Here is a 16,879-nt window from a genome sequence, read left to right as displayed (position 1 = left end):
CACACGGCTGCCCGGCACAGGAGGTGAGAAGACAAGAAGGAGGATGTGGGCCCCAAGTAGATCAGTGCTTAGGGGCAAATTTATAGACTTAACTGGACATGTGTGAATAGAAGAAGGACTGAAATCAGTCACCTCCGTGTCCTTCTCAGGAACTAAAAAAGGACACAAATGCTGGAAGGAGATGGAAGGAAGAAAATAATAAAGAGTATAAGATAATAACATAGAAAAGACAATCTAAAATCGACCCAGGGAAACACTGTTATTGATGATAATATCAGTAGTAAACATGCTGAGGAACAGAAATGGAGAGTCGGCTGGAGGGCTGAGGCTGGGTGGTGGAGAACCCTGTGGAGCCTGCAGACATGGTTCAGACGCTGATGAAGCCTCGTGACACATGCAGGATATGTTCTGCCCATCACCTCCCGTGGCCCACTGCCTCTTCCCAGGCCTCAAGCCCATAGCACCCATGTAACTGTGCTGTGAGAAGGTACATGCTTGCCAAGTTCCAGATCTCAGGGAAAGCATTCTTTTTTCCTTTCACCGTTAGGTGTCCTTTTAGCTTGAGATTGATTTTTTTTTTTTTTTTTTTTTTTTTTTTTGGTAGATGCACTTTTCAGATTAAAGGAATTCCCCTCCCTTACTGGTCCATGTGGAGTGTGCTCCATGACTGGATGCTGAAATGCTCCCCGGGCTTCTCTCACCTCTTGAGAGGGTCATATTGATTTTCACTGTGTGTTAATGCGGTGAATCACCGTCATTTAAAAAGTACTGATTCAACTTTGACAAAGCAGGAAAGAATGTCCAATGGAAAAAAGACAGTCTCTTCAACAAATGGTGTTGGGAAAACTGGACAGCCACATGCAGAAAAATGAAAGTGGACCATTCTCTTACACCACACACGAAAATAGACTCAAAATGGATGAAGGACCTCAATGTGAGAAAGGAATCCATCCAAATCCTTGAGAACAGAGACAGCAACCTCTGTGACCTCAACCGCAGCACCTTCTTCCTAGGAACATTGTGAAAGGCAAAAATGAACTATTGGGACTTCATTAAGATCAAAAGCTTTTGCACAGCAAAGGAAACAGTCAACAAAACCAGAAGACAACTGACAGAATGGGAGAAGATATTTGCAAACGACATATCAGATAACAGGCTAGTATCCAAAATCTAGAAAGAACTTATCAAAGTCAACACCCAAAGGACAAAGAATCCAATCAAGAAGTGGGCAGAAGACATGAACAGACATTTCTGCAAAGAGGACATCCAGATGGCCAACAGACACATGAAAAAGTGCTCCACATTACTCGGCATCAGGGAAATACAGATCAAAGCCACAATGAGATACCACCTCACACCAGTCAGAATGGCTAATATTAACAAGTCAGGAAATGACAGATGCTGGCGAGGATGCGGAGAAAGGGGAACCCTCCTACACTGTTGGTGGGAATGCAAGCTGGTGCAGCCACTCTGGAAAACAGCATGGAGGTTCCTCAAAAAGTTGAAAATAGAGCTACCCTATGACCCAGCATTGCACTACTGGGTATTCACCCTAAAGATACAAATGTAGTGATCCGAAGGGGCATGTGTACTGGAATGTTTATAGCAGCAATGCCCACAATAGCCAAACTATGGAAAGAACCTAGATGTCCATCAACAGATGAATGGATAAAGAAGATGTGAGATATATATATACACACACACACACACACACACACACACACACACACACACACACACAATGGAATACTATGCTATGCAGCCATCAAAAGAAATGAAATCTTGCCATTTGCAACGACATGGATGGAACTAGAGGGTATTATGCTTAGCGAAATAAGTCAATCAGAGAAAGACAATTATCATATGATCTCCCTGATATGTGGAAGTTGAGCGGCAACATGGGAGGTTTGTGGGGTAGGGAAGGAAAAAATGAAACAAGATGGGGTTGGGAGACAAACCATAAGAGACTCTTAATCTCACAAAACAAACAGGGTTGCTGCAGGGAGGGGGTCAGGGAGAGGGTGGTTGGGTGATGGACACTGGGGAGGGTATGTCCTATGGTGAGTGCTGTGAAATGTGTAAGCCTGATGATTCAGAGACCTGTACCCCTGGGGCTAATAATACATTACATGTTAATAAAAAATAAAAAATTTAAAAAAAGTATTGATTCAAAAAAGAAGTACTGATTGATCCTTTCATTCATGAGAGGATCTCTATATTGTTTTAATGTCTTACCCTTTTTGTATATCATTGAGCATTTTTGCTTGTATGTGTGTGGGTATATATGTATATATAATGTATGTAAACGTAATATACCTTTACATTTTTAAAAAAAGATTTTATTTGAGAGAGAGAGAGAGAGAGAGAGCATGAGAGGGGAGAAGGTCAGAGGGAGAAGCAGACTGCCAATGGAGCTGGGAGCCCGATGCGGGGCTCAATCCTGGGACTCTGGGATCATGACCTGAGCCGAAGGCAGTCGCCCAACCAACTGAGCTACCCAGGTGCCCTGCCTTTACATTTTAACATTTTTTTTTTTTTACATATTAACATTAAAATAAAATCTTTATTTTTTTCAGCTTTACTGTGGTATAATTAACATTGCAGTGGAATATACTTAAATTATAGAACATGGTAATTTGATATACATGTGCATACATATACATAGTGGTGGATTCCCACAGTCAAGTTAACCAACACATATATCACCAGTTGGAAATCCAAGTATACCTTCGGACTTCCCACAAAACCAAGCTACGAATAGGCTATCGTTGCCGGGAAGCCTTACCGATAATGTAGTTAGTCATCACATATTTATACCTTCTATGTGTTACACACTGTGTTTTTACAGCAAAGTAAGCCAGAGAAAATATTGACATTAAGAAAACTGAAGGAAGATATATTTACAGTGTGTTACTGTACCAAAAACAAGGCATGTGTAAGTGTCCTGTGCAATCCATGTGTACATGCATACATAATACATACATGTGCATGTGCATGTTCGTGTGGTGTCTTCTCCCACAGCACCCAGTCAGGCCTACGCTTGTCTACACACCCAAGGGAGCATTGACCCTGGACCTCTTCTCACAAGTCAGCTGCTGGAAAAGAAGCCCACTGTGAGATCCATGTGCCCTACAGGGTCTCCCATTAGAAGAGAGTGTCACCTCACCCCACAGACAGGTCAGATCAGAGATGGCTGTCATGCATCCAAGCACTCCGGCTGGGACCCTGCACTCATCATCACCTGCCTGGCAGATGGGCCTGAATGCTGCACCCGTGATGCTCCCTAGACTCAAGACCTGAGCCTTGTCCTAATCCCTCAGGCCCAAATCAAGTGTCATAATACGAATTCAAAGCTGAACTCACAGACTGCCACGTGGACCCAGGCTCAGGACTCCAAGCTCAGCCTCCAGGCATTGGGCAAGGGCTCTGACAGGTGCCCACCCAGACCCAGTCCCTTCCAGATCACCCAGTAGAGGGCAGACACTGAATTTGGAGCCTGTCCAGACTCTCCAGTTTCTGTGCATCGCAACTGGACTTGGACCTGAAGCAGCCCCATGGGACAGGAGGACGCCAGCTAGGGTGCTGGGCACTGAGCTCACCCAGTGCCGTCTGTGCCCGCCTTGGTCCTCGCTCTTCAGCTCCTGGCTGTGTTGTGGGCCACCCCTCAGAATGGTCGCCCCACATCAGACAGTGCAAGATGGGGCTCCAGTCCCATGGCAGCTCTGGTTCCCTCCTCCATTGCAGAGCCTTCCGTTCCTCCAGACTGTCCCTCTGTCCCCTTGAGTGATGACCCCGTTCAGGAGGTGAGCTCACCCTTCAGTCTCATGGGACGTGGAGGTGACTGTCGCATCCACACAGGGAGAGGCAGGGAGCTGCTGTCCCAGGTCCAGAGTGTCCCGGCTCCAGCCCGTGTGCCCATGGGGGAGTCCCTGATGGTGCATAAGGCACATGTGCACCCACTGCCTGTTTAGTTACGTAAACTTAAACTGTATTGAACCTGGAACTTATTAAACTGGCATATCAACTATTTTTAAATTAATGACTTTTATTAAAAATGAATCAAATTGTGAGTAGGTTTTAAATTATAATGTAAATAGAATACTACAAAATTAACCTGCATTTGGTCTGCGAATAATTAAATTTTTTTAAAAAATATTTTTTTCTAAAGATTTTATTTATTTATTTATTTGACAGAGAGAGATCACAAGTAGGCAGAGAGAGAGAGAGAGAAGGAAGCAGGCTCCCTGCCGAGCAGAGAGCCCGATGTGAGACTCAATCCCAGGAGCCTGAGATCATGACCTGAGCCGAAGACTGAGGCTTAACCCACTGAGCCACCCAGGCACCCTGAATGATTAAATCTTGGTAAAGTTTGGGAAAAGCGCCCCCCCTATCTGGTGTGCATCTTTTAAGCAGTGTCCTGTACAGAGACAAGAGTTTTTGGCTCTGTTGAAGTGTTTCAGTGGGAACCATTATGGGGAATAGTCTATTGTCTTGTATGTATTGGTTATTACACATCATTATAAATATGTCTTTATTTTTTTAAAAAATTATTTAGTTATTTGAGGGAGAGAGAGAGCACACACAGGTAGGGGGAGCAGCAGCAGGAGGAGCAGCAGGCTCCCCACCAAGCAGAGAGCCCAATGTGGGGCTCGATCCCAAGACCCTGAGATCATGACCTGAACCAAAGGCAGACGCTTCAACCAATGGGCCACCCAGGAGTCCTTAACTAATTTTTGAAAGACTTATTTACAGGGGTGCCTGGGTGGCTCAGTCAATGAAGCATCTGGCTTCAACTCAGGTCATGATCTCAGGATCCTGGGATCGAGCCTGACATTGGGCTCCCTGTTTAGCGGGGAGCCTGCTTCTCCCTCTGCCTCTCCCCCTGCTAATGCTTGGACTCTCTCTTTCTCTGTTAAACAAATAAAATCGTTAAAATAAATATATAAATACATACATAAAATTATTTCAAAAAATTTTAAAAGGTTTTATTATTTATTTGACCGAGATCACAAGTAGGCAGAGAGGCAGGCAGAGAGAGAAGGGGAAGCAGGTTCCCCGCTGGGCAGAGAGCCTGATGGGGGACTCAATCCCAGGACCCTGAGATCATGACCCGAGCTGAAGGCAGAGGCTTAACCCACTGAGCCACTCAGGTGCCCAAATTATTTCACTGTTAATAAAATTCTCCCAAATGGGATATATAGGTATGTTAACTTTTAAGCACTGAAAAACATTTTGTAAATTAGTTTTATTCATCAAGATTTATTTATCTGGGACGCCTGGGTGGCTCAGTCTGTTAAACGGCTGCCTTTGGCTCAGGTCATGATCCTCGTGTTCTGGGATCGAGTCCTGCATCAGGCTCCTTGCTCCATGGGGTGCCTGCTTCTCCCTCTGCCTCTGCCTGCCTGTGCTCTCTCTCTCACTCTAACAAATAAAATCTTAAAAAAAAAAAGATTTATTTATCTGGGAATAAAAGGGAGCTTGGTAGGACCTGTGCCTAATTAAAAACACAATCTCTGAGGCAGAATTCAGCTCTGGTGCATCAGGATATGCACAGAAACAATGTTCTGGAGTGGACCTTATGTGTATTAAATTCCAGAAGGCCCTGAACCCACACGGAGTCCTCTGTTTTCTCATACTGGAAGCAGTTGTTCAGGTTTTCTTTATTTTTGTAGCAGGTGTTGAATTTTTAAACATTTTTGATGTCTATGCTCAATGTCCAAGATGCCAGCTCTGTGCTGTCACCATCGTGGTCTGTCTGACTGGAGCCTCTGTGCGCCCAAGGGTTTACATGGGGTCCACATGGTGGGAATGGGCAGCAGCATTTGAGAACCATGGAGCTGGAAATGAGATCACCGTGCCTCGTGCTGTCTACATCTTCTAACCTCGGAAAAATGGCAACTATCACCTAGAACGGTGGTCTGGCTCTGTCGGGGGGAGTTCCTTCCGAAGAGCACATAGCTACTCCTCCCTCCCTTACTACATTTGCCTTAGCAGTGCTTCCTTCTGTCGATGGGATTTCGTCCCTCAAGTGCCAGCTGCCCCCTGCAGAGCAAGGAAAGGTCCATGGCTGAGCCAGTCCCCAGGTCTTCCGTGACCCAGGAGATGCCCAGTCTCCATGTTGTGGGGTCACAGGCTGTTTGTACTAGCCCTGGCCTCATGGTCCAAATCCTGCCTCCTTCCTCTAGCATGGCTCTGCATTTCTGGCAATACTGAGAGGGTCTGGAGAAGCAGAGAAAATTCCTCTCCCTTCTGGAATCTTTTAACAATAAAGGGAGTTAAAGAATTTTAGGCTCAAACAAACAGCATTTAGAACATGGGGCTGGGGGTGAGGAGTGGGCTACAGCTTGCTGGACATGCAGACACAAAGAGGTTAGGAGGCATGAACGCACTGTTAGAGCAGCACCACTGCTCAGCGCCCCTCCAGAACACTTGCACTCAAGTCTATGACAGTTGTGTGTCTTACACTGTCCAAGGGGTCCCAACAGGAAATCAGCATTGAGAATCATTTAGCTAAATGCTGCTGCTTAAACCATAACATGCTTACAGATCTCCTCGAGAGCCAGGTCTCAACACCAGGAAATGATAATTGAAGAAGTTTGGGATAGAACCATAAAATTCCACCTTAAAAAAAAAAAAAAGATTTTATTTATTCATGAGACAGAGAGGAAGAGGCAGAGGCAGAAGCAGGTTCCCCAGTGAGCAGGGAGCCCGATGTGGGAGTCAGTCCCAGGATCCTGGCATCATTACCTGAGCTGAAAGCAGCTGCCCAACCCACTGAGCCACTCAGGCGCCCCCTGCTTTTTTTTTTTTGCATTGCATTTTAGAGAGGCCACCTCTTCATCCAGGCCATCTGAGTGGCCCTCCCCGGACTGCTGTCTAACCACTGTGCTGAGGTAGGACTGGATTTCTCCTGAAAAAAAGGAACAGTTCTTCAGGCACGAGCTCTTCAACAGAATGCCTGGAAGTTCTTTTTAAATTGTGATGACAGCAAAAAAAGCAATTGACTTACACTTCAGTGCGCAGGCCCTCCTGTTTGCCCACCAGTTTCCATTAGCTCTAACTCCAGGTTAGTGAGCAGACGCTCAGAGGCGTGGCACGGGGACCGCGACTGACACTGTGAGCCCCTGTGAACCCAGGAGGCCTGAGGTGGAAGTGTAAGGGCCTGCCCCTCCCAGAGGAACTTACTTGTAAACCACGGATGTAGGGGCAGGCCAGGCCAGATGGAGACATCCAATCAGTGGAGCAAGTATATATTTGCTGAGGTGAGTTGAGATCCCATTGGCCCCCTGTGTGTAGGCTGGGCTCAACCACCTCTATTAAGGTTAGTTTGCAAGGCTGGGCGGGGGCAGGGGGAGTAGTAGGAGTAGTAGGAGGAATTAGAGTAGCTGTTAGGGAGAGCTGTTAGAGCCCTTAGTTGGGAGAGCCATCAGGATAGCCACGCTGTTGGGAACTGCGCCGCCCCTACCGCCGGGGAGCAGCCTCGCCACTACCGAGCTGCGGCCCCGCTGCCAGCGGCCTCGCCAGGAATGGCCTAGCCGCCAGCAGCCTCGCCACCACTGAGCCGCGGCCCCGCCATAAATGGCCTTGCCGCCCCGAGCTGCGAGCGGTGTTGCCACCCTGAGCCATGAGTGGCCTTGTCCCCCTGAGCCGCAGCCCTGCCACAAGGGGCCTCGCCGGAGCTGCGTCATTCCTGGGAGCGGCTTCCTCGACGTGAGGCCTCCTCAGTGAGCGGCCTAGTCAGGAAGCAGCATCATCTGGGGAGAGGCCTCGTCTGGAGCAGCCCCGTCAGGGAACGGCCTTGTCCAGAGCAGCCTTTGCCTGGGAGTGGCCCCACCGGCGTGTGTCCTCATTGTTGAGTGGCCTCGTCTGGAGCGGCCTCGTCTGGGGAGCGGCCTCGTCTGGAGTGGTGGCCTCCTCTGGGGAGCAGCCTTGTCAGAGTGGCATCATGGGGAGCAGAGTCTGTGTCATCGGGGTTGTGTCCTCCTTGTCATCGTCACTGTCGTCATTGCCTCTTTGTCATTGGGAGCGGCCTTGTCCAGGGAGCGGCCTCGCCAGAGCAGCCCATGTCCCAGGAGTGGCCCTGTCCTGGGAGCGGCCTCGTCTGGAGAGGCCTCATCTGCAGAGCAGCCTCATCAGCAGAGTGGCCTCATCTGGAGCGGCCTTCTTGGGAGTGACCTTGTTGGGGTCATCATCGTCGTCTCTTTGTAAGAGATGGCCCCCACCAGTCAGTTTGATTTTTGATGCTTGGCACGAAATAAAGCTTTGTTTGATTTTCGCTTTGTGTCAGTCTCGTTCGTTTTGATCACAGACCCTAACATTGGGGGCTCATCCGGGATCAAATGATGAGACCTGAGCCAGCATCGGAATTTTTGGGAAAAGCCTCCGAAGGTATTGGGATCTTGTCTGTCTGGTTTGAGCTCCAGGGTATGGCCCACCAGGGAGAAGCTGGACGTAGCCATGCTCCCCAGGGCTGGAGTGGATGTGGGGACGCCCCATCCCTCTGCTGATAGATCGACTGGGGGTTCAAGTCCCCTTGGGCTGTCTCTGGGGGTTCGAGTCCCCTTAGGCAGTCAGGGGATAGCCAGGGGGTTTGAGTCCCCCTGGGCAGTCAGGGGCCTGCCGGGGGGTTCAAGTCCCCCTGGGTGGTGGCTGGGGGGTTAGAGCCCCTGTAGCCGGTCACTGGGGACCGAGAAAATCCCCACCAGTGGCAGGACAGCTGGGTCTGCGGTTGTCTTTGTGTTGTCTGTTGTGTTGTTTGTTATGATTGAAGGAATGGGGCAAGCAGAGAGTAAGGGGACGCTGACTTTCATCTCTCCTTTCCTCATAATAGATGTGGGGCTTCTCCCTCACTCATTTCGTGTGTTAAGGGCTATAACTGGAGCCAACTGGGGTTAGTCTAATGCTGGGTTAAGGTGCCCAATGCTGATGCTCATTGGAGCCGGGTGTGGAATATGAGTGCCTAGTGGGCCACTTTTGGTAAGCAGAACTGGCACTGCGGGATGAACCAACCTCAAGACAGAGACTTTAAGAAATATTCTCAAGCAGCTGCCGAAACTCCGTTTGTTTGGGGGAATTCCTTGCCTTCTCTGGCCTGACGTGGACTGCCTAGCCCCTCCCCCTTGCTGGCAGGGAAAGCATGGCATCTGAAGTGGAATGGGCCCAGGTGGAACATGAGGTCTGTTGGTGGAGGGATGGCTGGGCTGATGGTTAACTGTCTGTCTCAGGGTTTTATTTATTTATTTATTTATTTTTTAAAAGACTTTATTCATTTATTTGACAGAGAGAGATCACAAGCAGGCAGAGAAGCAGGCAGAGAGAGAGGAGGAAGCAGGCTCCCTGCTGAGCAGAGAGCCCGATGCGGGGCTCGATCCCAGGACCCTGAGATCATGACCTGAGCCGAAGGCAGCGGCTTAACCCACTGAGCCACCCAGGCACCCTTGTCTCAGGGTTTTAATGGGTAATTGTTAAAGTAGCTTTCTGAGTCTTTGGTAACCTGAAGCTTTGAAGTTTTGCTTGGATGACAAATGGGATGAAGTGCTAGGGCACTGGTTGCTGGAAGTAGGTTTGTGCTTTTGACATCTATTGGTAAACATGTTTTGTGCTTAACTGCTATTGTGACAGTTCACAATTGGTTAATATTAAGTCTTCACTAGAGATTGAGATGTTTCTAAGAAAATGTAAATGGTTTTCTTTGTCCACCCAGAATTGTAAATGAGATCTCTTTGACTCATAAGGCATTTCCCTGATATGCAAAGTTATTCAGGAAGTTCTGCTAAATCAGTGATAAACCTTGGGTTACATTTGGGTAAATGCTGTAACTACTCCAGAGGTTCTATACATTTCCTAAAGTTTTAATGTTTTGATAAGGGTCATTGTTTGACATTTAACCATATCTATTCTGAGTTTTTGTCATTTGTAATTGTTTTAATTCTCTTGTAAGATGAATTCCACCTTAAAGGAAATTCATATGGGAGACTTTCAGAACAAATACAGGTCTTTAATGTGTTGAAGTCCTGGAACTGAAATGGGTAAGAATTTCCAGAAGTAAAAACTGCACTCGGACTAAACAGAATTAGTACGGTGACTCAAGGTAAGAATGAGTCTCCAGGAATGTTCCTAGAAAGGCTTATCGAAGCCTACAAAATGCATAGCCCGATCGACCCTGAGGCACCTGAATATCAGAGGGCAGTGAATCTTGCTTTTGCCAGTCAGTCAGCCCCAGATATAAGGAGGAAACTTCAGAAAATCGAAGGATTTGAAGAGAAGAATCTGAGTTGGTGGGAATAACAGAAAAGGTGTTTAACAACAGGGATGCACAAGAGGATGAAAAACAGACAAAAAAAACTGGTTAACGTTTTGGCATTACATGAGGCGGGGAGGAGACAGGTAGGGGATAGTAAATGGAAGAAAAAGCCTAAGCACAGAGAAGGCAGGCGGGAAGACTTAGATTCAGATCAGTGAGCTTACTGTAAGGAAAAAAGGACATTGGGCCAGGGAGTGCCTCAAAAAGAAGATGGCAATGCTGGCCACCAGAGTAAAAATTAAAGTGGAGGGGAAATCAGTTGATTTTTTGGTGGACATGGGAGCCCAATTTTCATCATTACTTAAACCTATGGGAAAACTATCTGGAGAGGAAGTTTGGGTACAAGGAGCAAATGGCACAGAGACACATAAGTGGACAACAGAAAGGACTTTAAATTTGGCCTCAGGAGTAGTTAAACATTGATTTTTGGTCCTCCCTAATGCCCCATATAACTTGATGGGAAGAGATCTCCACAAGTTAAGAGCTGGCATTCAGTTCTCGGAAGGAGGCATGACTGTAACCTTGAGACAACCCACTGTACAAGCGCTTATGGCAGCAGTAGATGAATACCTCCTTTACGAGCCAGTCTCAAAACCAGAGGAAACAAAGGCGGGGAGCCTTCTCCAAATCCTACAGGATGAGTTTCCTGAGGTCTGGGCAGAAGGGAAGCCCCCTTGCTTGGCCAAGGAACAACCTCCAGTGGTGGTACAATTAAAGGTGACAGCGGTATTCACGTTCGGCAGTACCCCCTTCCCCAGGAAGCAAAGGAAGGGATCAGAAAACACATTAACTGCCTCCGAGGAGACGGGATCCTAGTTCCTTCCAAATCTCCATGGAACACACCTTTTCTGCCCATCAAAAAGGCCGAGACTGGGGAGTACTGACCCTTTCAGGACTTGCGGGAAGTTAACAAATGGGTTGAAGATATCCACCCGACGGTGCCTAACCCCTATACCCTACTCTCCCTCCTGGGCTCCAAAAGAACTATGTATACCGTCTTAGATCTCAAGGATGCATTTTTCTGTATATCTTTAGCAAGGGAATCTCAGCCCCTTTTTGCTTTTGAGTGGTCCCACAGAAAAGGTTTCAAGGCCAGCTCACCTGGACAAGACTTCCCCAAGGATTCAAGAATTCACCCACCATTTTTGACAAGGCCCTACATGAGGATTTCCGTGAGTACAGAACCTCCAACCCAGGAGTCACTCTGTTACAGTACGTTGATGACTTGCTAGTAGCCGCTGAGGACTATGAGTCATGTTTGTGGGGGACAAGAGCTCTCTTAGAGACTCTGCAGGAAAAAGGGTATTGGGTGTCAGCAAAGAAAGCGCAGCTCTGTCAGAGCCACGCCACTTATCTAGGCTTTTATCTCCATGAGGGAGTGCGTTCACTGTCTGAGTCCAGGAAACAGGTGATCACCCGATACCCCCGCGCCACCACGTCCTGACAAGTGAGGGAGTTTCTTGGGTCAGTGGGCTACTGTAGGCTATGGATACCGCGGTTCGCGGAGATAGCCAGACCTTTCTATGAACTGGCAAAAGGAGGGCTCACTATGATAGAGTGGACAGCTGAGGCCAAAGGAGCATTTCGGGAATTACAAACAGCCGTACTGAGTGCCCCAGCATTGGCCATCCCAGATGTTACCAAGCCCTTCCAATTGTATGTGGATGAAAATGCAGGGGTGGCCAAAGGAGTTTTGACTCAGACTCTGGAGCCTTGGCAAAGGCCAGTAGCCTATCTTAGCAAGAAACTAGATCCAGTAGCGGCTGGGTTCCCCCTTGCCTCTGCATAATTGCTGCCACGGCCCTCCTGGTCAAGGATGCAAGTAAATTGACTCTGGGTCAAAATCTCATCTTGATCACCACCCATGCTATTGAGGGCCTTTTCTGGACTCCACCAGACCAATGGATGATGAACGCCTGAGTGACAGGGTATCAGGCGCTCCTCCTCAATGAACCAAGAGTGACCTTCCGGCCCCCGGCCGTGCTAAATCCAGCCACGCTGCTGCCAGAGGAGCTAGCTGACCATCCACACGACTGTAAGGAGGTCCTAACCCAAGTCACAGGAATAAGGCCGGATCTCAGAGACATTCCCCTCCTGGATGCCGAGATGACTCTGTTCACAGATGGGAGTAGCTACATGGTCAATGGAAAGAGGTATGCGGGGGCTGTGGTGGTTTCTCCTGAGCAGAAACTCTGGACAGCAGCCCTGCCACATGGAACCTTGGCGCAGAAAGTGGAACTGATTGCACTCACTAAGGCACTGCAGATGGCCAAAGGTAAAACCGCCAACATCTATATGGACAGCAGGTATGCCTTTGCTACTCTCCATATACATGGGGCTATTTATAAAGAAAGGGGCCTATTAACAGCAGAAGGAAAAGGAATTAAAAACAGAGGAGAAATATTGGCTCTCCTCCAGGCTATTTGGGACCCCAAAGAGGTGGCTGTTATGCATTGCCCGGGACACCAAAAGGGGACTGATCTGATTTCAAAAGGAAACCAATTGGCAGATCAAGCCGCAAAGCAAGCAGCCTGAGAAACAGTGCAAGAGCTAGTTACACTCCCAGCTCCAGCCCTACCAGAAAAACCAAACTATTCAGAAAATTTAAAGTATTTACAGAAATGGGTTAAATTGGACTGTGAAGGGAACTGGGCTAAGAGTAAAACAGGAAAAATAATTCTTCCTCCAAGATTAGGTAAGAATTTAGTAGACCAGATACATCAGGGTACTCATTTGGGGACACGCAAACTCAAGGAACTTATAGGCAAGCAGTTCCAGGTTTCTAAACTAGGGCATATGGTTCAGGATGTAGTTGACAGATGTGCTCAATGCCAGGCAGTTAATGTGGGAAGAACTAGAATGGGAAGAGGGAAAAGAGAAAGGGGTAAGGAACCAGGAATTTATTGAGAAATAGATTTTACAGAAATGAAACCCGGAAAATATGGGCACAAGTATATGTTAGTTTTTGTAGATACCTTTTCAGGCTGGGTAGAGGCTTTTTCTGCCAAACACGAGACAGCAGGAGTGATAGCCAAAAAGCTACTAGAAGAAATAATTCCTAGGTTCGGGCTGCCTCTCGCGATCGGGTCAGACAATGGCCCTGCATTTGTGAGTTCAGTCTCACAGGCATTGGCCAAGGCCATGAGCACTAATTGGAAACTACATTGTGCCTATCGGCCCCAGAGTTCCAGGCAAGTAGAGAGAATAACTGGACTCTTAAAGAGACCTTGACAAAACTAATTCTGGAGACTGGCGGTGGATGGGTGGATCTCCTTCCTTTTGCCCTCCTCAGGGCATGATGTACACCCTACTTAAACAAGGTGACTGCATTTTAAATAATGTTTGGGAGACCCCCCGAGGACTTGGCAGTCCTCGGCTACAAGAGGTTGCCCTAGCAGAAATGACTGATCAGTCTGTACTCCAGTCACTGTAAGCATTACAGTCTGTCTTAAAGCCCATGCAGGGATCTCGACTGCCCACACTGGGATGGAGACAGAGGTGGAATCACATCCTTACCAACCCGGGGACTTGGTTTGGATACATGGCTATCAAGTGGGAAACTTGGAGCCTCGCTGGAAGGGACTGTTTACTGTTATCCTGACCACCCCCATGGCAGTAAAAGTAGAGGGCATTAGGGCCTGGGTTCACATGGGTCACATCAAGCGAGCCGAGAACAAGGACACTGCCCCCAGAGATGGAAGCTGCAGTCGATGGACCCCGCTGACCATGGACTAAGGCTAAGACTAAAAAACTGTGAGTTTATTTATGCTCCTTTTGTTAACTGTTTATGTAAAGTATAGGTGGGAAATTAGATGAGCAGAATTAGGAAAAATGGAAAAGGTTATACAAAGCGCTGAATGGCTAACCCATCAGCCGACTGCACTACTGTTACTTTTTGTCCCCTGTATTATAAACGCCCTAATGTCATTTGTACCAAAGAAAATTAGAGCGATAAAAATGTTAGTCTTACATTCTCAATATAACCCCCTTACAACAGGAGAACATAGAACTGGCTGAAAAGTCAAGGATTTGACTAATTTCCAAAGAAAAGGGGGGAATGTAAGGGCCTGCCCCTCCCAGAGGAACTTACTTGTAAACCACGATATAGGGGCGGGCCAGGCCGGATGGAGACATCCAATCAGTGGGGCGCGTATATATTTGCTGAGGTGAGTTGAGATCCCATTGGCCACCTGTGTGTGGGCCGGGCTCAACCACCTCTATAAAGGTTAGTTTGCGAGGCTGGGCGGGGACAGGGGGAGTAGTAGGAGTAGTAGGAGGAGTTAGAGTAGCTGTTAGGGAGAGCAGTTAGAGCCCTTAGTTGGGAGAGCCGTCAGGATAGCCGTGCCATTGGGAACCATGCCACCCCTACCACCAGGGAGCAGCCTCGCCACTACTGAGCTGCGGCCCCGCTGCCAGTGGCCTCGCCACCACTGAGCCGCGGTCCTGCCATGAGGGGCCTTGCCGGAGCTGTGTCATTCCTGGAAGCAGCTTCCTTGACGTGAGGCCTCCTCAGTGAGTGGCCTAGTCAGGAGCAGTATTGTCTGGGGAGAGGCCTCATCTGGAGCAGCCCCGTCAGGGAACGGCCTTGTCCATAGCAGCCTTTGCCTGGGAGTAGCCCCGCCGGCGTGTGGCCTCATCGTCGAGCGGCCTTGTCTGGAGCAGCCTCATCTGGAGCAGCCTTGTCTGGGGAGCGGCCTCGTCCGGAGCGGTGGCCTCCTCTGGGGAGCAGCCTTGTCAGAATGGCGTCATGGGGAGCAGAGTCTGTGTCATCAGGGTTGCTGTCCTCCTTGTCATCGTCACTGTCGTCATCGCCTCTTCATCGTCGGGAGCGGCCTCTTCCAGGGAGCGGCCTTGCCGGAGCAGCCCATGTCCCGGGAGCAGCCTCGTCAGCAGTGGCCTCATCCTGGGAGTGGCCTCGTCCAGAGTGGCCTCTTCTTGGGAGCGGCCTTGTCCGGGGAGCGGCCCTGTTTGGGGAGCAGCCTCGTCCTGGGAGTGGCCTCATCTGCAGAGCGGCCTCGTCCAGAGTGGCCTCATCCAGAGCGGCCTTCTTGGGAGTGACCTTGTCGGGGTCATCGTCGTCATCTCTTGGTAAGAGACGGCCCCTACCAGTCAGTTTGATTTTTGATGCTTGGCACGAAATAAAGCTTTGTTTGATTTTTGCTTTGTGTCAGTCTCATTCGTTTGATCACGGACTCTAACAGAAGGTGGGCTGGAGGCTGGCTGGTTTACACCGACAGGTGCCATGACCTCCAATCAAAAGAGAAAAGTGTCTGAAGTAAACTTCACTCGGAGGCTTTGGGAACACAGATCCTTTGAGCACCAAGTACCACACAGACCTCAGACCTTCCTGTGTCATCCTTGGGGCAGGTCTGAGCAGATGGGACCTCCGTCCTGGAGGCCTGTGGTGGCCAAGACGGCTCCTCTGCCGGCTGTTCCTGTCCCTTTGCTTCAGGGAAAGTTAATTTCTACAATTTAAATCCAATTTAGTTGATATATTTAAAAACATAAACGTACTTAACATTTGGGGAAACCAGTGTTACTTGCGGGAATGTCAGAAGAGGGCTCCTGCTTAGAAACACCCTTTACGAAATGCACGCGGCAGGAGCGGCGCCAGAATGGCTCAGGCGGCCAAGCGCAGGGTCTCGGTCCCAGCTCAGGTACCACCTCAGGGCGCTGGGACCGAGTGGGGCTCGGCAGGGGGTCTGCGCCTCCGCCCTGCGCCCTGGCCCCACCGCCTGCCAGCGCCTGCCCTCTCTCCAGCAAGGAAATCAGTCAGTCTTTCTACTGAAAACAACGCCACAACAATGACATGGAAGCAGCACAGACGGCTGGGAGCCGATCTTGCCAAAACCCAGTGCACAGGACTTTGGGGTTTTTTAAAGGAAACAGAAAAGTAAGATTCCACATTAAAATGCGGTGAAGGAACTAGTGCGTCAGTTGAAAACTGCAGTGCGGTCTCTCTGTTTTTGAGACATTCACGGAGGAGCACAGACTCCCCGGAGACCCAGACTCGCTCGCTGCAGAACGCCGTCCCCAGCCGCCCCAGGACGACCGGACCTGGAGGTCATCGCTACGGGGCTGAGTGCAGGGACCCAAACGGAGAGCTGGAGGCGTGCGCGCCGGCCCAGGGCTGCTCATCCACCCGTGCGGACGCAGACCAGGGCCGAGTGTGGCCCCGCGGTCTCCCGCGCCGGCTGGTGCCGTGGCTCCAAGGCCGGATTCACCGCAGCCTGTCGGCCCAAGGACTCCACGTGCGGCTGTGCCCACGCCTGGCCTGCCCCGGCCAGCCCCGCACACCGCGGCCCACCTGCTCTCGCAGTACTCGAAGTCCTCTCCTGATGGCCGGGAAGGAAACATCTGGCCTTTATTGCGTTTACTGCTTCATGCGGTGACCTTAACAACCCCGAGAGACTCGCAGGACCGATGCCATCCCAGACAATGGTGTGGATGCGGACCAGCGGCCGGAAGTGGTGGCATGGCTCCCCGGCCCCGCCCTCCTCGGGACCCCGCCTCCGCGTGACCCGGAAGCGCTGTCTGGAAGCACCGCCCTCATCTGTGAGCCGGAGGTTCTGGCGG

General features: G+C 49.5%; 1 long non-coding RNA gene across 1 annotated transcript; it reads right to left on the bottom strand.

Moving 5' to 3' along the window:
• Positions 1 to 5,965: 5,965 nt before the first annotated feature.
• LOC125090517 (uncharacterized) lies at positions 5,966 to 8,715 on the bottom strand. The gene is made up of 3 exons (XR_007124362.1): positions 8,703 to 8,715; positions 6,404 to 6,408; positions 5,966 to 6,172 (listed from the first exon to the last, which is right to left on the bottom strand). It is a non-coding gene; the product is annotated as an uncharacterized LOC125090517 (long non-coding RNA).
• Positions 8,716 to 16,879: the final 8,164 nt, after the last annotated feature.

This window comes from Lutra lutra, chromosome 2 (assembly GCF_902655055.1).
Source record: "Lutra lutra chromosome 2, mLutLut1.2, whole genome shotgun sequence".
NCBI lineage: Eukaryota > Metazoa > Chordata > Mammalia > Carnivora > Mustelidae > Lutra > Lutra lutra.
Note: the sequence above shows the minus strand (reverse complement) of the source record. Positions and strands in the feature narration are given on the sequence as shown.